This window comes from Carassius carassius, chromosome 2 (assembly GCF_963082965.1).
Source record: "Carassius carassius chromosome 2, fCarCar2.1, whole genome shotgun sequence".
Taxonomy (NCBI): domain Eukaryota; kingdom Metazoa; phylum Chordata; class Actinopteri; order Cypriniformes; family Cyprinidae; genus Carassius; species Carassius carassius.
This window is the reverse complement of record NC_081756.1, coordinates 27701837-27725371: the sequence shown is the minus strand read 5'-3', so window position 1 is coordinate 27725371 and position 23535 is coordinate 27701837. Positions and strand designations below refer to the sequence as shown.

Here is a 23535-nt window from a genome sequence, read left to right as displayed (position 1 = left end):
AATAAGGGGAAAGTGCTATACTATAGTTGGTAGAGTTGAAAAAGAGAGCCCTCAATTTATGATGGACAGTGTCGGATAAACTACTTATTTTACTAAATTCTTGCCTGGGGCCTAGACCTAGTTTTCATCAAAGTATAATCAACATCACCTAGAGCTTACAGGAACTAGTTTATACCTTATGTCATTTCAGGGCTATGCTCACGAGACTGAATTATAACAACCAAATTGCTGGAAACAATAAAAGAATACTATCCGGGGGCTATAAGTCAGAGCATGTGTGCTGGTCTGTGATAAACTTTCTAAATAATAAAATCAATGCCAATGCCAATGCAATGCCAATAAATAACAATAGTAGCAGACCAACATTTCTCTCAATTATATATATATATATATATATATATATATATATATATATAATTATTGTGAAAAAAGGTTGGTCTGTTACTATTTTTATTTATATAATCCTAAAGCACAGATCTAAAAAAATATAATAAGGTTTAGTTATCGCATAGTGATCACTAATTTTAGGAAAATATAAAATATTAAAATGAATGCTAATTATGCTGAACTAACATTATATTTGTGTTGCCTAGTCAATCCATTTGTTGGCACATGTTATCAATTTCCTTGTATACCCTCAGAAGTGGTCTCGGGATATCATTCTTCTTGTGATCAGATTAGTGGGTGACACATGGCCGTGGGGCTGGGGAGACTCCATGGCATCCAGTAGACAAACTCCACTGGGTTCAATCCTATTTACTGGATATCACCATAGCAGCAGGAGCCCTCCGTATGGTGGCAAAGATTCCCATTTGAGCCGAGCAGCCTGTTTCCTTTCCATTAGCTGCTGCAGCACAGCCCCATTCAATTATATCCACTATACCTGCCAATGTCCTGCACTCATTGCCAACTGTCTAAAGCAGACCACAATTTTACCTATTTAAACTTAAGACTCTAAGAAGCAAATAGAGGCTAGTACTTAGCTTGAGTGGCAAAGTGAAAATAGATTAAAGGAATTAATTAATTAGTTAAATTCTGTCATCATTTACTTACCCTCATGTCTTTTCAACCTGTAAATTAAGTAATTTCAAAGGCTGTATGAGTGGTTTTTGAAGATAAAGTCAATGGGCTCCAAAACGACATTGGATTGGACCCCAGTGACTTTCAATGGATGAACTTCTTTATTCTGTAAAGGTTTGAAAATATATGAGGATGAGTAAATGATAACAGAATGTTCATTTTTGGCTGAGCTATCCCTTTAATGAAAAAAAAAATATATATAAATAATAATAATATATTTTTTTTCTCTCAAAGTAAGACTGCGTTCATGCCATATTGGAATTCATGTAGATACGAGATTTCAACTTGTAAAAAGAATTTACGTCCTCGTAGAACTCAAAATTACAACTTGTGAAATGGGAGTTTTTTGAGAGCTACGAATTCTTCCACATGATCGCTGTACCACCTGACCACTGTTTAGACGTTGATGGTGTTGCCATAAAAAAGCATAATTCCAAGTCAAAGGATGTGAACAGCTCCGAGAACGTCACGTGTTATCATCTTGAAATTACGGTTATTATGAAATGGCGTGAATTTGACCGGGCCTGGTGCCAGAGTCCCACAGACATCCCTGTGCACACCCCAATCCCCCCAACACCCTTCGGACCGAGGGGGACTGTCAGACTTGAGTTTAGTGTTTACTTATACATCTGCCTGCTGTTGCTTCTGATTGCTTTTAGATGGAAAAGTGGCCCATAACCCCTGGTCCAAGATCTTTTTTCTTCATAATAATAGCATAACGAAATATATTTTGCAAAAAATTTAGTGTATCTGCCCTTCTGCTTTGGAACGCATTCAATGATTTGACAATGCATTTTAAAAGGTGAGCAATGTAGCCAATCACAGACATGTTTGTTGATTTCTAAAACGCAATGGCCAATCAAAGATGTTTAGGTTGGAATCCACGCTCACCGCTCCAGTTACCGTTTTTTGTCCAGTTTTGTCAAGTTTACTTCATGGTGTGAGTGGCTCAGTTTGATGCTTTGCTAGCGATACTAAGGCCACACCTATATATATATATATATATATATATATATATATATATATATATATATATATAAGACCATCAATTTCTGTGAACTCAATGTGCAAGGATCTATATACAGTGCTTTGTGCTACAAGACGAAATGGAAGAACTTGACAATCGCCATTCTGGATTTTGGCATTCGCTTGTACGGTGGCTCTGAACTGTCAAAACACCTTTCCAAATGCTTGCCACGGATGCATAAAACCCGATACGAATTTTGTGTAAATGTGACTGACTTTTTACAGGTTTCAGAATAAATATTCAGACTGAAGAATATTAATGAGACTAGAAATGTGATATACATTGCCCTGTATCAAGAGAGACATTTTCCTATGCTACCTGAATTATAATTTAATTCTAATATTTATATATAATATTTATTTTTCACAAATGTAAATTTTCTGTGAAAATTAAGATATTTTCACAGTATACGTATGTACGTGTTTATAAAATCTATATGGTTATTTTTATGATATATATATAAAGCTTGTATTAAATAAACTCTCAAGCTTTAAAAGCATGTTTAGGAAGCAAGTGTCGGTGCATGCTGTCATTCAGGAGAAAAGGGTAGAATTTATTTGTGTTCTTAAAAAGAATTCTCTGTCGCTTAAATGACACCACTGAAATCTTTCTTTATTAACTTATATTTCTGAGAATGTCATCCTGCCATCAACTGTCATCATAAAGATGGTAAAAAAAGGGTCATCATTTGCAGTAATGTTAAAGGCCTTCCTTGTGATTTCCTCATTAAATTAGTCATGGGGCTTACTCTTGCTTGTATATTTTCTATTTATAATGGCAAGGTTCATGATGACATTATGGCATATTTTTGTGTTACTCTTCTTATGAAGTCTTTTCTGATTTTCTGTAGAATCACACTCAATTTATGGACCACGAGTGAGAAAAGAGTGAGTAAAACTTCAGACTTTACAAAGCAAGATTAAGAGGAAGAACGAGAAAAGCTTGACTGTTTGTTTGCTTGTTTACAGTCGGATGTGACATGACCTGATAAAGAACAAAGACCCCATGTTTCCAGAATCACCTAAAGTAGAAAGAAGGCTCCCCGCTCGCAACCATATCTGTGGAAAATCTCATGAAGAAAATAAAGCAAACTCTCTCTGATGAGCACCTCCAACTGATAAGGTGTCAGATGTACCACTCCATTACTGTGACTGAGGTTGTTCTGTTTTTCTTTCATTTGAACTCCCACCACAATAGAGTGAGTAATCAGCCTCTCTCCATGCTCTGTGCGGAGACCCCCACCAGGTCTCTGATCCACCAACAGATATCAGTGTCTTGTAATGGATTAAAATAGGGTTAGACAAAATGGATATTATATCAAAGAGTGCATGTGTCTGGCTGCTTCTTCTGTTTCTGCAGCGAATGCATGATCAAAACAACAGAGACGGAGTAATAATAGTTCTGAAGTGTGTCGGAATCCGAGCCGTGGTGGAATGTGTCTGATTTTATTTACCCAACTGTGCTCCAGTAAGACAGTGCAGTTGATGTTGGCAGCCATTTGTTTGTGCAAATGAATGATAAAAACAATAAAAGACATGTTCATCTTTGGCTTTTTAGCATATTAAATGGTGGCTGTAGTCTAGCAGGCCTTTTAATGTGTTACTTCAATACAACGCTGCCACTGTTGTAAAATCTCTGGTGGAAAGTTAATAAGACAAACTGTATAAACCGTGCCATGGAATCCTCCCGAGGAGCCTCGACAGGCTCTCCTCAGATGTAAAATTGTAAGTTGACAATCACAATTGTGATACGGAAAGGCAAAGCAAGACGTTTTCCTTACGTGATGGCTAATTTGTGCCTCCTTGGAACCTGATTAAAAACTGACATGGATCTGATTGCTCTCCCATCCTGAGGTGTTACTGCCAACGTTGTCGCTCTGCTTCTTTTTGCTTTTTTCTATTCCATCCACACCTCCGCCCTCCTCCACTGATTCTCTCTCACACACTTCTTTAAACCAGCCTTGGCTAAAGCGACCATGTGAGTGAGCAGTGAATCCATTACCCAAGTGACAGCTCAATTCAATTATTAGACAGGCTAATAATCTGACTGAATTGATTGTTCTCTATATCCCTAGCCAAACGTAACGACAAGAATAGAGCATGCTGAATATTACCAGGAACTGCTCTTGATGAACACAACACAACACTTCCTCAATCTGCGTCTGTGGGACCTGATGTCATAAATATGCCTAAGGAAATCTTTTTTTTTTTTTTTTTGCAAACAATCAGTATCGTCTTCCTTTATTACATTGGTGTTGCACAAACAACACCGAACAGAGAGAAGAAAAATATTTTCATCTCATTAAACTTTCTATCTAAATGGAGTGTTTTGCATTCATAGATTTCAAATGGGATTCTGACCAGCGGTTTTATTTTTCAGCATGATCCACATTCACAGAAAAATAAACTTTGCTGCCTCAACAAATGGAAAAGAAGTGGGTCAAACTGCAGTTTCAGTAGAATACCAATTTCCATCAACAAAGCACAATGGTAAGGGTAGACATACCAATTAGCAGAGCAGTAATGGACACCATAATTATAGACCTAACCTACAATTAAGCTCTGACATGATGACCGGAGTAATGGTCTTCTGACAAAATTACATATTTTTTCAGAATTAGTTTATGTGAGCGTTGTGCTGTTCTCAGCTGTGAATTTATGTGCACAATACTGTATTCCACCTTAAAAACTATAAAAAGATAAAGTCAACTTTGAAACAGGGGATAGAGTTTTGTAACACAGCAGTAACTCACCTAAACCTTTAAAGTATATGGTAATGGATTTGAGTACGTATTGCTTATATAAAATTGTTACAGCATATTGAAAAAAAAAAAAAAAAAAAAAAAAAAACAATATGTAGTATTATATGGTAAACAGGTGTTAAAAGCACACACACACACACATACACACACACATAATAGGCTAAACACACAAACTAAAACTATAGACTGAAGACGTGTGAGATTAAAATAGTTATTGTGGATTAGCAAACGATCTTTATTTGTTTTATTAACTTGACATCTCGAAGAGAATTGTGACACTATTTACAATTTTGAAATGTTTTTATTTTATTGAGACGCGCGGGTATTTCATTCCCCAGTGTAGGTTCAGCTTTCATTCGCCTGTTTTGATTGGAGGAGGATTTTAGAGGCCGGTTTAACAGTTGCGTTGGTCGCTCGCTTCAGATGGGACCGCACGACAGGACAGATGAGAAACTGCTTCCATCTGGAAACGCAGGGAGAGAAGGAGGGTTGACACGACACAGTCACCGGCGGTAGACACACACACATCCTGCTTGCGTTACATCGCACCGGTCATCATCATCATTCCGTCTGCTGGAGCAACAGAGCGAACGTGCGCGCAGAGCAGCTGCACCTGACTGATCGTGGACATACCTCAGTTTTACTTCACCAGTCTCCATTTAACAGTTGCCCTCGGTACTTACTTGAAGAAGGAAGAAGAAGAAAAAAAAGTAAATCAAGCGGGTCTTTATGTTTTGCTTCAATCCCGGGAGAGGACTTTGGCACGGAGGACCCTGCGTCTGGAGTGCTAACACACAGACTGCTCTTGTTGGATGTTGATTGTTGATCAGAGAGAAGAAGTGGCAGCGTTTAGCCGCTGTTGGGACCATCACTGGACAACCGGTGTCGTCTTTGAAAGTGTTCGAAGGTAGGAAGTGATTCTGTTTACTACTGAAATGCGCATCATATCAATGCTGGACTGTCTTCTGAGGAATGGAGAGGACAGGTCAGTCGTTCTCACCAAAGGTTTTCTCCACGCCTCAGCAGACAGCTCTCTTGCAGTGACTGCACATCTATTGTAAACCATGCACACTTAGTCTGTAAATGTGAGCAGATGACATTCAGAGGGGCGTTTTGCCTTCGTGGACAGTTTTTTTTGGACCATGGAGCTCTTGCTCATGGCTTAGTGAGTAGCTCAACTTTTACATGTTGAGTTGCTCTTCAATTGCGTCCCACTGAGCCTGAGGAGGAGAGGGGAAAAGGGTCACGAAGTGGAGTATCTATCTATCTATCTATCTATCTATCTATCTATCTATCTATCTATCTATCTATCTATCTATCTATCTATCTATCTATCTATCTAGCTATCTATCTATCTATCTATCTATCTATCTATCTATCTATGGGCCTCCAGTGTATAAAGTATGCCTACAGAAATGCGCTGCAGTTTTATTTTTAATGGTTATAGCACGTTATTATTACCTTATCAGATTATATAACTTATTTTTGTGACTTGTCGATCATCTAGTGTGTTGGGTTCAACTTTCCATGCCGCTTTATTATAGCCTAATATGCATAATAAGGATTCCATCTAGTGCGTAGTGCAGGAATGGTGTCCCCTGTTCGTGTATTTATTAATTTATTCAATGAGAAGTTAATGATTTGTTTATGATTATTAATATTAGAATTGTTATTTTGATACAAGTAATGGGGTTTTCCACCATCACGAGTTTCTGGTTTGTAGAAGGGAATGCGAGCGTCTGTCGCTGGAGTCAATCCACAAACGCCTCAGCATTCACGGCGGGGAATGAAGGAGTCGTGCGGGTGGTGAGAGAGCACAACCCCGGGCATAAAAACAGGGATATGCCCCCCACTGCGAGAATCACACCATGACTCATTACACAGATCTTTTATGAACAATATCAGCTCTGTATTTCCTCGGTAGGACGCTTACAAGTAGTCGAGACAGTGAGTGAATCAGTGAAGCGAATTCGTGTATTTATTTATTTATTTGTTTGTTTGAAAATCACATTTTGGTCATAGTAACACTGTCTAGAATTTGCCTATTTTGACATGTTTATTTTTATTATTATTATTATTATTATTTATTTCAGTGCAATGCAGTTGAGGTGTCTGTTACTTTATGCCAGTTTTATCACAGACATAGGCCTAAAAAGAGATATGAATGAATAAATAAATAAATAAATAAAACGCCTTATCAATCCAATAATGCAATTAAAATAAAATAAATAAAAAAGAAAAGAGAAAAAAAAAACACATTTGAAATGGAACATCATAGAGATAAATATGTTAGTATCATTATTATTCTTAATAATACTAAGAAGAAGAATCGTAATATAAATAGAACACCATGCACACTCACATGTATTCAATAGAGGGTGCTGTTGTTCTTTTTAGTCATGGCCCAGTTTGCTTACCACAGTTTTGTCTCAGAGGACCACTCAAAAAGATTGAGCGCCACCGTCTGTGTTGCTCATGCTCCCCAGGGATGCAGAATTCAATATAGCAGAGGCTCTGGCTAATGCTGTGGCACTTTGTCAGGATTAACATCTTTCTAGTCAGTGGCTTCTGTTACCTTTGGTGTCACATTACCACCTTGGAGTTGTGTGGAGAAAAAAAAAACAAAAAAAAAAAACAAAACAAATGAAGCCCCGGTATCTTGCCCTTGCATTGTGTTGGGTGCTGCACTGCTCCGGTCCACATCACTGCGAGTCGATAGAGGAAGAGACTCAGTCATTTTCAACAAATAGAGGCATTTGTCATGGTGCCTGGTAAAGCCTTTTTTTTATATCAAGCCACATCCAAACAAGACAGGGAGATCTCTGTGCTGAGTTTACTTTTCAGTTAAAGAAATGAATACATCAACAGATTTTCAGAGTCCATATTCCGCGAGGGAGCATTTAATTTGAGGTTTCATTAAAGCAAGTCTTTTGAAGGCAAAGAAGAAGTTACGATCAGACATACAGTGCTTTTGCACATCATTTGGCTTTGCTGAAAAAAGTAAATTAATCCCCAGGCCTAGGTACATTCAGTCATGTTGATGCATGAAGAAAGTCTGATTCTGATTCTGCTGGCAGCCTCCTCAACAGTATGGTCTCATTGTGGTGGTTTCTACTCAGGTGCAGAATAACGATGATTATAACGGCACTTGAACAGGGCCAAGTTGTTTGTGCCAACTGTCTCCATTGCAGGAGTCTCAGTGACCTTGGAACACATGAATACATTATCTGACTGGTAGCATGGTGCTATATGAGAACCATACACTTTCTAGTGTATAAAGCACTTTCCTGGTGATTGATTAATTGCTTCATTTGATCTGATGCTCAGCTTATACAATGGCCTGGATCTTTAAGTGTTTTTTTTTTTTTTTTTTTTGTTATAAAGAGTCATGAAGAGAGTCTACAATTTCCACTCTGCAACAAGAGAATCATTTGGATGCATACATTTTTTATTATTATTATTTTTTTTTTATTCTCCTCAAATAATTATTAATAGAGTATTTGGCACAGTGGAGAATTATAGCTTCATTTATACAAAGCAGCCTTCATGCTGAACGTGGTTGTACTAATCACTGCGTGGGTGCGTGGAATACATCCATTCACCCTTATGAAGAGCAATTAGCAAAGCAGAAAATCATACATCCTTTTATATACTAACTTTTAGAGCAGGGGGTGATATTCTTTTCTACCTTATATTCTTTTAATGCCTTACTTTACAAGGCGGTGCAATGACAAACATTACTCATCACTTAGGATCTCAGGGCTAATGCTGTACGGAGATGTTGAGATTGTGGAAAGGATGCCTAATGAAAAACACTTGAGGAGATCTTAGTGATACAGAGATATATGAGGATGGCTTTATATGAACAGAGTAAGATGATTGGCCGCAATGTGCCAGTTGCAGTTTGGTGTTTGTTGTTTTATGAGATTTGGTGTGATATGTGATCTCACATTGAAATGTTGGCAATCTGAAGCCTGCTGTTCTGAAAATGCAGTGGATTATGAATGAAAACACAGGAATGCATTGTGAATTTGCTGCCAACAGTATGGCATGCTGGTTTTAGTCTTCATCGTTAATACTCTTCATTTACTCTGGATAGCTTGGAGTGTGACAGGCCAAGTAGATTTTGTCAAAGCAGTTTGCAATTTTTTATTTTTTATGTTTTTTTTTTTTTATGTCAAGACCACTCTTTGATCTAATACTATATCATCATACTGTTTTTTTTTTTTTTTTTTTTAAAACCTTTGGCTTTGAAGACCATGATGTAACTCCCCCCTTCTTTCACTGTTGTATCATATATTCTTTTATGGATAACTATACATAGATTAAACACCACATATTTTAAAATTACTGAAGTGTGCTGCTTGCTTTTATGTTGCTCATTTTAAATGCTGCAAAATGTAATGCATTTGTAAAAATAAAATAAAAAGAGACATTTTATTTTATTTTATTTTATTTTTTTGTAGCATTATCAAGCACAGATTTTATTTTTATTTATATTTATGGTATTACCTCAAATAAATGGCATCGGGGAATATAAGCTAGAACATTAAAGATTGGCATTATCTGTGAGGTTTGAATGTGTATTTTGTTGTTTCTTCCATTTTAGATATTTTTCTTAACTTATTTAGTCTTATCCTTGTTTACAACTAGATTTTATGCAATAAAAATTCTGTTGACTAGCATTTAAACGTACTAATTTCGATGTATTGTTCTATAGGGCCAGTCATTAGTCTTGATTTTTTAATATTTTTTTATTTTTTATTTTATCCAGAATACAAAATCTCGCGGTGTTCTCACAGAGCTGACCTTTAGAAAGAAAGCACTGATCATAAGTGATGTGTCGTAGGAGTATAGCCAGTAATAGGCCTGATTCTACTCTCAGACTTGCTTGGCCGAAAAATAGCAGATAGCATTATCCTGAACCCATTTCCACGCAGCACAATTAGACATGAGATGCATAACCTTTTCTTCAATAATGTATCCTACGACAGAAGTGCCACCCCTCCTTTCCCTCTCAGTTTGAATTCCAGCCGTAATACCACTGATAAAACAGACGTGCTGGGTCAGACACAGGAAGCACAGGAATAGTTTATCCCCCACATGCCTTCCTAACACATTAGGACAACAACATGTGGTTGTGTGAATATGGTTTTCTATGCATTGGTTCATGCCGTTCCATGAATTCCTGTAAGTAAACAAGTAGCTTATTTGTGAGTCCAGATACCAGCCATCTGGGTTAGTGTTGCTGAGGGTTTTCACAGGTTTGCAACTCTTCCTTTGGAGTTAGAAAGGGGTGGGAGGATGAACAGATCTGCAATGACACGCTCCATTACTCCTTCTTTGCATCTGCAATAAAGCTAATTGTTGGGTTTCCCCTGTTTAAGCCCAGCGTAGTCACAGTGCACAATAACACTAATATTCAAGACACCGAAGACAATGAGCATGGGCTGCGTTCCTCGTAGACCAATCAGAAAGAGCACACCGGCACAAATGGATCACAAATACCCCCTCCCGTTCCCTCGGAAACTGAACTAACATCTTTTAATTTACAGATCACCCATAGCCCGCAATCAGAGCGTTAAGTGCTCCGGGTTTATTATCTGGTGTCATATGGTGATGCATTTGCATAATACGCTAATACTTAATCCAACTCTCTTCCTTTTATCCTTCACTGTGCTATTGGCAATGTACAATTTGGTGCAATTAAACTCTTCCCTGAGATGCATACTCATTGTTCTCTTGTCTAATTAAGTCTTCGAACGTAATGAAACAATAGGCAAGAACACACCTTGACTCACAACCTGATCGTTGTAATTTCGCTCAACGTGTATTGGAGGGTTGTCTCTAAATTTGTGGGCTACGCAACATTATTCTGCCTTTAAATATTTATTTGCTGCTTCACCATCCCAGAAATTACTAGAACAAAAGAAAAAGACAGAGAATGCCAGTCATGATGACAGTGGCTAATGCTTGGCATTTGTCTCGATGCTAGTTGTCTCTTAATGTTTGCAAGAGCTACGCCATCACACGGGTTTTTATAGAAACATTCAAGTAGCTTTCTGTTTCCTACTTAATGGCAATGAATATTGCTGCAGATTGTTGATATGCAGAAAAAAAGAAAAGAAAAACAGTGAAAGGGAAATCTCTTAAAATTAGCTCACTTTAAAACATGAGGCATGAAATTGGATTTTAAGTTTGCTGTAGAGAGAAAGGGAGAGAGAGAGAGAGAGAGAGAGAGATGAAAAGTGCATTGCTGTTCTCACAGTTCAATGCATCTCTCATTGCTTGCTGTCCTTTTACTCTGTTGTATTTCCTCAGAGCTGCTTCCTCACCTGTTCTCAATATTTAATGTGGTGGAGGGTCTTTTGGGCTTGTAATGAAGTGGAGGTCAAGAGCTTCCTCCAGCTTCTTTTCTCCAAACTGGCCCTGTAAATGTCAGACGCCTATGAGAAAAGAGTCTGAACTTCCCCCCATCTATCTCAGTCAGTCATCTCTTATTTCTCTTCATCACTGCCCACTCTTTTGCTCCCTCTATTTCTGCTTCAACCTTCGTCAGAGTTCATCTCAGAACCCTGGCCTCTACTCAGCCATACCCTGAGCTTTTTCCATGTTATAGCTATTACCAGCTCATCAGCCTTCTTTTCTGTCACTCATCTCCGCTTTACTACCATTTTTATTTTTCCTTATCTGATTTAAGGCGGAGAAAATCCACCACAACAAAATGAATTTGACGTGTGATGTGTCTGGTTATGGATGGCCACACATGATGTTTCTTTTCAACAGAGTTTTGTTGTTGTTCTTGTTGTTTTTGGCCCTCAGAGGATATGGTCATTTCTTTTGGCAGAGATGGAGAAAGACGTAACTCATCACCTTCCGCACACTGATTCTGAACATTTTGGTGGCCTTGATAAAATATTCATTCCTTTTAATCCCTAAGCTGACAAAATGGTGTGTGAAGAATCAGGCAATGTTCCATTCCACTGACCATCTGATGGGCAGGCTTCTCTAAAGACCTGGCCACAATGCTAGCGTTTGGCTGGTGCACTTAGAGAAAACAGGAGGTCCAAATCTAGCAGCACTGGGGCTTTGTCAACAGTGAATAACAAGCAGGCCAATTACAACTCAGTTACCAAAAGAACAGGGGAAATGGTTGCGAGTAACAGCAACTCCCAGACGGTGAGAGGAAACTAGGTTTATGGAACAGATGATGTGGAAGATAAAATAATTTGTTGAATAACCTGGTGGGCCAATATTTCAGGCAAGGGAAATTGATAAAGGCTTCCAATTTTTGTGTTTATATATAACAAGTAGAATAAAGCTTGCACTACCAGGAATTAAACAAGTACGGCAATGATAACCTTCTGTAGCCCTTGGCATTCATAGCCATGTGTCTGCAGTCTCCAAGGTCTCATATTAACTTTTGGATGAAAATCTGTCTCGAATGAATTATGATTAAAAAAGAATCCCAGGGGTTTGTAATCAGTAATTTTGTTTACTTTAGCCAATCGCAGGGCCCCAGATCCAGGTTGTGATCTGGCCCTTTCTCTGCCAGGTTCTGAGGATTTGAAAAGATATTATTTTGTCTATTATGCCTCTTAGTTTCTCAGGGAATTATAATAGGACAAGATGCATGATTGATTACATGTATTTAGCTAAATTTAACTATCTGAAGAGCTCATTTCCTCAGAGGGAAATTGCAACTAAATCAATAAGGATGAATCCTATTTTTTAATAAAAGAAAGAAAGAAAGAAAGAAAGAAATGTGTTTGAACTCATTTGGTTTGGAACATCTGGTGTTCTATAATGTATAAATACTTTTGACTTGATATGCTAATTGAATTTTTAGGTGAAAAGCACTCAAAAGAGTAGTGGGACAGTCCCAGCACATGTTCTCGGATTCTGGTTTTCCTTCCTATTGACATTTTAAAGAGAGGTGCATTCAGTCAGTCCATCTCTCCAAATGGTTTTTGTGTCATTTTCATTTTTAACCCTGAGATTAACAAAAATAGCATGGAACGAGTGAATAATTTGTTTAGTTCTGATTCTAGTGGCTGGGTTAATTGGAAGCGGCTTAGTCACAAAGGCATACATTTGCAAATGAGGCAGATAAACCTTTGGGTAGACAAGGAGTGTTTTGTTTGACACAGGAATTCTGTTGTTGGCTGTTTTGGTTGTCAAGTACTCTGGGAAGGCAGGATGTGTACTGGTCCTACAATGGGCCTTTCAGCTAAGCATCTCAGATGCACGGCGATGCTGTCCCGCCTCTTTTCACAGTGACCTAATCTCTTTATCAGGCAGCCACAATGGCGGATTCAGTCTTCAGGCTTGCCAGCAAAATCTTAGAGACCAGAAGGAAGACACCTAACTGATACCTTCTAACTGATCACCGTATAACCTCAACCAGTGTTTTGAGTTTCCACAAGTTGTCAAGGGTTATAGCTATTTAAAAAATAATAATAAAAAAATTACCTAATGTTACTAAATCAGTTGTAGGGTAAGGATTTGTTCTTTTTCTGTCCAGAGTCACTTTTTGTATCACTTTATATGCAAATCTTCAGTAAAAAAAAATAAATAAAGAAAATAATATTTTTTACTAATAATAATTACTTTTTTTCTACATTACACCATGTGCATATATGTTCAATAAAGGAAACATAATCTAAGTTTGGATAAACAAAGAAACTTTAATGAACATGAATTCTTAATACGCAAGAAAATGTATCCGTAAATCTGCAGACAGTTTCCAACTTTTTCGAATTCTTCGAATGTACAATATTAAAGGAATTAAATATATTATACATTTTAAATAAAAGAGAAAACATTTACAAAAATTAAAATTACAAAATGCAGCAGAAAGGAATTTTTTTTTTTTTTTTGTCCCTCCGTCTAGCGGTCTATTTTTGTTTAGTGCTTGTCAATGAGGGTTTGCATCAGTAAACCCATTCAAACTTCTGGATACAACCCCCTCAGGAATCTGCCAGTGTTGCAGTGTTACCACTGTAGCACAGACGTTGTCATTCCATTTGTGGGGCTGTTTGTCTTTGATGCAACTGCTTTTCCATTGCTTATATCCTCTCTGAATCATTCTTCATACTCGCATTAAGAAGGTATTTTAGGTTTGGCTGGATCACTGTAATACCAAATTGCACTTAATTTCACACCTCTGTAAATTCTGTTGTGTCAGGAAGGCTCGTTTTATTCCTCTTTCTGTTACGGACAAGCTCAGTAGTAAATAGTTTGGGGCATCAGGGACTCGTCCAGTCTGAGGTTTTAATTGTTATAATTTAATGCAGGGGTGTCCACATCCTGTTGACCCCTATTTGCTGGGCTTTGTAGTTTACAGTAAGGCAGAAATTATGTCCAGCTGCCTGACACTGTAGGTGGCCCATGGGTGGACATTCTTTTTAGAAAAGCAGCCGCTTCCCTTTCTAATTAGGCTGTTAAACATTAGCACTACAACTGTTGGAGGAGAAGGCTGTAATGGCCTTTCTGTGAGAACGGCAAAGGCCTGTACACTGCTTGTCTCTTCCACAAGGACACAGGGCTCGTGAAGGCCAGCGAGGCGTTCATTAGCATGACAGTTATCCTGGCGTCGTAAAACCGAACCGGCTTGTAATGGAGAAGGCCGCACCCTGCTGAGAAACCGGCCCTAAACTGAAGACCACCATCCATTCAAATCAGTCCACCACTCCCACGAAGAGCAAACAAGCCATGATTCCATCAACTGTCATGTAAAACACTGTCTTTCATTTTATGCCGGACAGACCTGTTCACATCCACACAGTCCCTTTCTTCTTTTGCCAATTGCCCATTCACCTTCTGTATACACCTTTTACCCCACAACAAACCATCTTTTCTTTGATGCCCAGTCTTGTGATTGTTGACCTGACGCTGTCTGTGTTTAAAATGGCTCTCCTTGGTAACAGTCGAGAATGTATGTATGCACTGACTGTGCTGCCTAGAGAATATAAAACCATTGCTTGACGTTATGTCACTTGTTACATACCATACACATACGTATAAAAGTACTTTATTTCTTCATTCTCCTTCTCAAATCTGAGCTTTGAGCAGAAAAGTTACTGCTGAAATTTAAGAGCTAGAGGGTTTGCTTTGCTTTCAGTGACAAACTGTTCTGTGTTTTATATGCGGACAGTTCAGGATGTGCCAGTGTGCATTGTTTTTTCAGAAGTGTCTTAACGCAGAATAGAGGCATGTGGGGGATTTCAAAAGCACTGCTCCGAGCCGCATTTGAAGCAAAGGAAATGTGAGATTTTGAGTGGCATGAAAGTTGACAATTCTATAACTTCTTAACTTTGAGGTGTTTCTCTGCTTCTGATGGTTATTTGGGGCACAGCATATTGTCACTGGAAGAAGTAACTCTCGGTTGCAGACGTGGTTTGTTTCCATTGGCCTGACTTTGAGGTCATGTCAAGCATCATTTGTGTGGTGTTTGAAAGAATGCGTGTGGTTTCAAAGCAACTTCAGAGAATGTGTTTAGAACTGGTATTAGGATCAGTCAGAGATGATCAGAATTATATGTGTAAATGATGAACACAGTTCAAAAGATTTTGTGATCCGATCCATTCTGAGGTGTATGGAGTATAGTGTAAACACTTAATCTGTCCTGAGGCGACCCGCATGGTTAACCGCTAAAATTAGGTTTTTAAATGCTGCTGTGTTTTTAATTTATTTCAATCTTATTTAAATACATTTTAAGGGTAGCTTTTATTTGAGATGATTATATTATTAATATTATTGTATAGTAAATCTTTAAAAGTTAGAATCAGCTGTTAATTTGATTCTATTTTATTTTATTTTTTAAAGATTTTAATACTTTTATTCAGCACAGATGCATTAAATAGTACAAACATGACCATAAATAAATTTATGAAATTATAACATATTTATATTACAAATAAGTTTTTTTCTTAATGAGAGTTTTTTTTTTCTATTCATGAAACAATAATAACAAAAATGTTTCACTGTTTCGACAAAAATATAAAGCTGAACAACACTTCGACATTGATTTCAAAATTCATCACAGCATATTAGAATGATTAATAATCATGTGACACGGAGTTATGGCTTCTGAAAATTCAGCTTTGCCATCATAGAAATAAATTACATTGTAAAATATATTCAAGCTATTATTTCACAATAACATATATTGCAATATTAATGTTCTCACTGTATTTTTTTATCAAATAAATGATGCCTTGGTGACATTATTTCAAAAACATTAAAACATCTAAGACATGAAACTTAATGTCTTTTATATATACATATATATATATATATATATATATATATATATATATATATATACAGTAAAGACCAAAAGTTTGGACACACCTTCTCATTCAAAGAGTTTTCTTTATTTTCATGACTATGAAAATTGTAGAGTCACACTGAAGGCATTTACTTTTTCTTATTTATTTATTTTTTCTTCCGTTTGCATTGTGCATAGTGCCAACCTCTTTCCTCTGAGCACCTCTATAAGGAATTTGTAAATGCAGGTGGGAAGAAGGCAGGCAGATGCTATCATTTATCACAACCCTTCTGTATGCAAGCGAAGCAAATTCTGAGGCTAAGAACAGAGAGAGGGCCGGAAAAAGAGAGCAATTTCCATGCCTGTTGATGCCACGCTGACAGATATAGTCGCCTCTGAGATTAAATCAAATTCACAATGAACACATCTGATACTAACACAAAGCTTGGCGAGAGCTTCGTTATTAACATTGTTATTCATTCCATCATCCAGTTATTCCACCTCCCGCCCAGCCTGAACAGAAAACATTATTGCTTGGATGGAGGGTGGGTCATTATGGGTCAGTGCAGGTGTCCCTGGAAATCCTGTTGGGTAGCTATTCACACTAAGGTGGTTAGACCCATTTGGACCATTTTCCCCTCGGTCTCTGTCGTCAGTATGCAGCGAACACTGTCGCTCAGTCCCTCCGTCGGAGGAGGCTTTTCAATTACTGAGCGAGGCTGTGGGGGAAAGGCACTTGACAAAAGCCATGACATAAACCATTTATAGTGCGGCTCCATCATGGCCCCAATGCCAAACCGGGCTGGACGGTTCATTTAAAAGAGAAATTAATCACACATGGTTTCAGGCACACAATAACAGATTATGACTGGCTAGTGGCACCTCACTGAGTCCAGGGATAAAAAAAACAAAAAAAAAACACCTTAAATCTGTAGAGAACTGCATGGGGTTTGTGCACCTCTTGAAAGACAATTGTGGGCCTATGATTTTAGCTTATTTCAGAACTGCTGGTGAACACAGTCTTTGTATTAAAATGAGGCAGAGAAGAGAATAATACTGCATAAATGTGTATTTTTCAAATACGCTTTTCAAAACACCAACAAGTAACTTTTTCCACTGGGTAAAGAAAAAAAAAAACATATTATTCAGCATATTTTATTATGCTTACAGCTTTACAGATGAATGAGCTGAGGCAATACTCAGACAAGCTCTGTCCCCTGTTGCGTGTGTAATGTTGAACTGATTCACTAGAATTACGCTTCTATTTTTCAGTTCATTTTGAAGAATTTAAATCACTGATCAAATAAATGATTCATTTTAACCACTACTTTCAAATGTTGTTTTATCACAATTTTTAAATCTACTATACAGTGTATATTAGTTTATTAGCCTGCATTCATTTTAGTATATTTTTGTGTAAAATTAAGTTTCAATTTTAATGCTATTACCTTAATAAAATCGTAATACATAATATACACCATTTGTTCAAAAGTTAGATTTTAGTACATTTCTTGATAGAAATTAATATTTTCTTTTATATCAGCAATGATGCATTAAAATATTTGTAATGTTACACAAAGATTTTATTTCAAATAAATGCTGATCTTTTCTGTTCATTAATGAATCCTGTTTTTTTATCCTCAAAAATATTAAGCATACTTTTTTCAACATAATACGAATAAGAAATGGTTCGTGAACACCGAGAGTAGTGTATCCTCTTAAAATCTTAAATGTTTTCAGCTACATTTTTGTTAATAAATTAAAGTTTTTTTCTTAATAAAAGAGGTATCTACTTTAAATTATAACATTGCAATCTACACTTTCAAAGCTGCTTCCCCAATAGTGTCTTATATTTTAAGTTACACACAATCAGTGTAATATATTCCCTCATTATCACTTCTTACTCTTATATGGAAGATTACTGTCTCTACAGCTAGAGTTTGCGAGTCAAGGCTCACTTTTTATTAAACCACTGGAATAATTCATTTTCATGAATTATTCCATATTGTAGTCTGTTAAATAATTGGGCAAATGATTGTGGAAAGTACGAGATGTGGGAAACGATTGTCAGGGAGAGCCACTGAAAGACCAAACTGAAAATGAGAGAAGCAGCGAGAGAAAGACAGATGGAGGGATTCTGGGCAAAATAACCAGGAAGCCGTTGAATCCAGCATACCACAACTAATCAAGCATGATGGAGATTGTAAGCATAAAAAACAGAAACCTTTATAATGGTGAAAATGACAGATTTAGCCATTAGCCACAGTATGGAGCACACATTGGGAGTTACATCTGCCTTTCCCCCATGAGTGAGGGGTGTGAGCGGGGATTGAGAGCCACTGCCTTGATGAATGAGGCTCAACTGCTGCCGATTAACGAAGCGTCCATGAGTGGCCGAGATACAGATGCCAGACCGTCCTCTAAAAATCTCCCTCTCAGCAGCTCGGCCCGCATCCTTTTTTTAGTGATTCTTTACTCTTTTGTTGCCTTTTAAAGCTGTGTTTATTGATAATTCAAGCTGATTGATTCCATTCTCTTCATTTATTATCGCACTCACAGAAGGCTGGGGAGGGATCCCGTCCTCTTCAGGTTGTCTGAGTGGATGAATCAGACCCACATTAGGCATTCCAGGATGCGTTTAGCATTCAAGAACACCGGCCAGAGCCTCTTTTAATTTGGCGGGCGATAGTGGGTGTATGTCAGCGGTCCTATACCTCACCTCTGGCTACTGCGCCCCGAGGTAATGGCTGTTTAAAAGGAGGTGGCGATTATAATGGAAAGTTTTTTTTTATTCCTTCCGGAATGGCTGCAGACTGTGACTCACGTCACTTGGTATTCATTGGAGGCTGTCACAACGCATGCAGCTCAGGGCCTACTCTTATCAAGATAACCATTCAGCTGCTCACAGCTTTTGAGCTCTGAAAGAAATAGAGCAAAATAAATAAATAACTCTGTAAATAAATAAAAAAGTGCATTCTATAGGTCACTTTCCAATGACAACAGCAAAGGAACAAAGAAAAACAGTATGTTCTTATAATAAGGAAAGGGGTGATGCCTTATCTCTGTGAGATTATGTTTCTTTTATTTAGCTCCCGGCACCCATAATGCACCATAAGCATGAAAGTCAACGTGCTAATTAATCACAAGGTTTATACCGACTGCTAAATTGTAATCCCAAATGCTAAAAAAATGTGCCAGACTACTGTACCTTCAGGCTTATCTCATTTCTAATGCTCATTTTGGCTTAAAGACAGACTTTTTTGAAGCGTCCTTTACTTATCTCTCAGCATATCTAAATGTTGGTTTATCTCCCATGTAAGACTAGGCTCGTTGCATGGCCGTCTTTTCTATTAATGGTGATTTTATCAGAATGCACCTCGGCAATGCAAATAGGGCATCAGTGTTGTGCAGGCACAAAGCCCCATTTAATAGCAATTTACAGTTTTCACAGCTTGTTCTTCAGCTCTTTTCATTTCTAAAGATTTCTGTAAATAGATTACTACAATCAAATATGCTGCTGCACAAATCCTATTAGAAAGCAATAGAGTGGAGAAAATAATTTGCAGTTTGATGTGAAGAACTATAGACAAATAATAAAAACCTAACGATTTACAAAATTAGGGTCAGATAGGTGGAACTGCAATAATTCGATGAGCATACCGGGAGAATCATTGTTTTTCTTCTCCTTTTTTTTTTAATCAGATATACACAATAACAAATCTGACACTGCAGAGGCTAAATGCATGTTGAAAGCATATTGAATTCCCCTCAATTGCGGGTTTTCACACAGGCAATATGATGCACTAGGAGCCTCTTCTTCAAAATAAATGGCAGTCAAGGAGGAAAAGTGGAGTGATTTAATTTGGCCTTAAGTCAGGTGTTCGCCAGCAGTGGAGGGTCAGTGACCTTTTTCAGGGGAAATAAAGGACAGTCATTCTGAGGAACATCTCATAAACTGTGAAATACATATTCAAGAGCTTATCCATAAACATCACCCTCGAGAGAGAACTGGTGCCAGGAATATCAGCGTTCCATTGACGCATGCTTTCCTTAAGCTTCTGCGGCTCTACACTTTTACATATATTACCAATACAATCACAGATTTTATTTTTTATTTTTTTGACTGCTTCTTGTTGAAGTCACACACACTGACACACACAGACATATAAATCCAGATTCATATGTTTGTGCCAGGCATGCTTCTGTAATCTCTTCCTCACCGAGAGGAGAATGGCGTGTGATTTTGATGCTGGTTGTGATGCTTTGAGTTGGAAGCATCAGGGACAAAGTCATCACTTGGACTGCACCCTCACTTGAGGTTCCTCTTTGGAAGGAAACAAATGGCCTGGAAAGTAAATGAAAAAAAAAACTGAATAGAAGACTAGCTGTGAAAAGAGGATAGCCATTTATCAGCCACTCATTTCATGCCACTGTTGTCTCCCATACATGAAGCAGAAAAGCACAGTTGCTAGAATGCAGCTTGACTTTGAAAATGCCTTCTTAGCAACAGTTCACTGAATATGTATAGTTAGAGGTGAATAGAGGCGAGTCACACAGTTAGACAAGGTGACCTCGCTGTCTGACTCTTTTTCTCTCTGCTATTGAAACTCTGATGTTTTCATCTCCGAGATTTTAATAAAACAATGTCTTTTGATTGCTAAATGTATTGTGTCCATTGTCCCAACAGAAAAGCAGAGGAAAGCTAATCTTCTTTCTTCTACCTCTCTCTCAAACACGTTCACATTCAGCCTATTAGAAGCACTGGCCGTGTTCACATCTAAGAAGCTTTTGACTTGTTGTTCGTGTCTGTAGAAGATTGGTGGCAGTTATTGGTTTTTGTGCTGCCTGTGTTGGGCGCCGTTCATGGTGTTTGAGGATGCTTATTTATGCAGTTTGTTCCCCCGTCTGGTTTGAAGTGCTGGAAATCAGGCCCAGATGTTGTTGTTAGGATACTACAACTATAGATGAGTGCTCTGTCTGTCTGTAAGTTGCTTTTTATTGTGTGGCTTTGGTTGTATTTTGACTTATATACTCTTTCTCTGCCGTACAAGATGTCCACTTGTTGCTGATGTGGTCCAAGGGACATTTCTGGTCATTGCTGTTTTTCAAACGGTTGTAATTGGACAGAGATAATAAATTATGAAACAAAGTATGTAATATTCATAAAGATATAGAATTCAAAGGGAGAAAGGGGAGGGTGAGTGACATTAGGTTCATCTCGGATGATATTCACTATTTCCTCATAGTTCCTGGAAACACACAGCTTTCAAAATGAGTAATTTAGTTTTGTCTAACATTCCACAGTAGTGTCTGACAGGATGCTCCGTCACGTGTGGCAAAGACACAGCTGTGACCTGCATATTTACCCTGTAAATAAGTCTAATTTGTCCACCCGTGCTCCATGTTTGCCCAAACCCAATTTCATGATTCGCTGATGTTGGAATGTACCACACAAGATGTATTACATAAAAAATGCAGCACATTCATGCAAAACAAAACAGAGCCATCAAATGCACTCACGCCGTCTTTGCATAGTTAAAGAGATACCTCTATTTGAAATGTGTATGTGGCAAGTCTTCATGTTTATGTAAAGTAGCACTGGAGCATTTTTTATTTTTTTTAAGCAGACGGCTGATCGGAGGTCCTACTCACTGTAATTATGAGGATAACTTGCTCTGCCAGGCTTCACGACTAGACTGTTAATTACCCTTCTCATGCCTTAAGATTTGCAATCTTGCAGCTGGGAAACAGCAAAACTCAATGGGCTGTGATTGGATATATGTGCTGGCAGATTTCTTTCTACTTGCATTTGCAAGTCTAGACAAACATCTGTATCAAAGCTTTAGAAATCTGAGTCCAGATTTGACTCTTTTCTTTTTTTTTATTGAGTTTAGCATTGACTAATAAAAACAACATTTGATTTAAAAACACAAAAATAAATTAGTGGTCTTGTCTGGGGAGTTTTAATGCTTGGAATCACACGTGGGTGAAAGTGTATCCAGGAAATATTGAAAAATGTATTAAAAGAACGTGCTTTCAGAAAAGACTGGTCAGAAATCACAAAAAGATCCATTTCAAATATTTAATTAAATTGACAGCTGTAATATTCTGTACAATTTACATCATCACAAAGTACTTTTCCCCCATACCATTTGACAAATATTTAAAGTATTATTATTTTATTGCATTAAAGGTTCTTTGTACACATCCATATACGGCTGCTTTTATATTTCAAGAAGTGGGTCCCTCGCAAGAGGATCATAAGTGAGGGGTCTGTGGCATCTGGGTTTAGGAATCATTAGAAATATTTCGGTTCATATTCCGGTTCCAGTTCCGGTTCCACCTAACGGTTCCGGTTACGATTCCGATTCCACTTCCATTAAAATGAACAACTATTAAAAAATAGTGGTAAGGAAAAATGCACAATACTCAACTACTCAATGCTCAAAACTGTTTATTACTTATTGTCAACTTAATTTAAAGGTTGGCAGTGTCAAAATTCAACATACAGTTTATCACAGTATACGGATATTCATAAGTAGGTTTTGGTATTGTTAGAAATTTTCCGGTTCTGGTTCTATTTAAATTAACTGTTATTATGTTTTAAACTTATAACCATGTATACACACTCTCCATAAAGCCCCTATTTTACAAATAATAATTCAGTCAGGAGATGGTGTGATGCAAAGAGTGGTTTCCACATTTTTAAACATTTAAAATGTATGAAAAAATACATTTTATCTATCACTTTGTTTATCACTCTTGAAATTACCTGTACAATAAATAATCTATCCCTCATACATACTGTACATAACAATAGCAGTCTTTCATTTCTGTTATTTGGTTTGTGACATCCTTTATGGGAAACAACGAATCGTCAGAACACCAGCGGAAGGCTGCTCACAGCGCTTGGTCACGTGTCGCACCAGAATGATGACTTCAATAATCTTAAAGTTTTTCAACTTATTCTATGCCATTTGCATCAGACGTTCAGCCAACAGTCCGTGGGCGTGACGTCTGAAGCTGAGACTAAGTCTACAACCAATTAGTTGAACGGTTTTCTTTTTCTTTAATTCATTTGCTGACAGTCTTCTTGTAAAAGTGTAAGCCTTAAAATGCATCCCCTTACCACTACAGCCATACAAATTCAGAAATCATGCCAATTAAAAAAAAAAAAAAATCCAACATTTAAAAACACATTCTGTTTCAATCTGCTGCGCTCCATCTAGCTGTTTTTGCATCTTATGTAAAATAAATGCATTCATTTGGGGTCAAGTGAACATGAAACCAGCCTAATTATTTAGTCGATTAGTCGTTTAGTCACCAGGCAGCCCACCAACAAGTCAATTTGGAAAATAAGTAGTTTTGCACATCCCTTGAATAAGATTTTATTTT

At 37.5% G+C, this 23535-nt stretch overlaps 1 protein-coding gene across 1 annotated transcript in view; it reads left to right on the top strand.

The window, feature by feature from the left end:
• The first annotated feature begins 5274 nt into the window (after positions 1 to 5274).
• Positions 5275 to 23535, top strand: part of LOC132107757 (cadherin-11-like) — a 66811-nt gene continuing 48550 nt past the window's right edge. The window contains exon 1 of the mRNA XM_059513948.1: positions 5275 to 5775. The gene's annotated coding sequence lies outside the window, so the exon portion shown is untranslated. The remainder of the gene's footprint in view (positions 5776 to 23535) is intronic.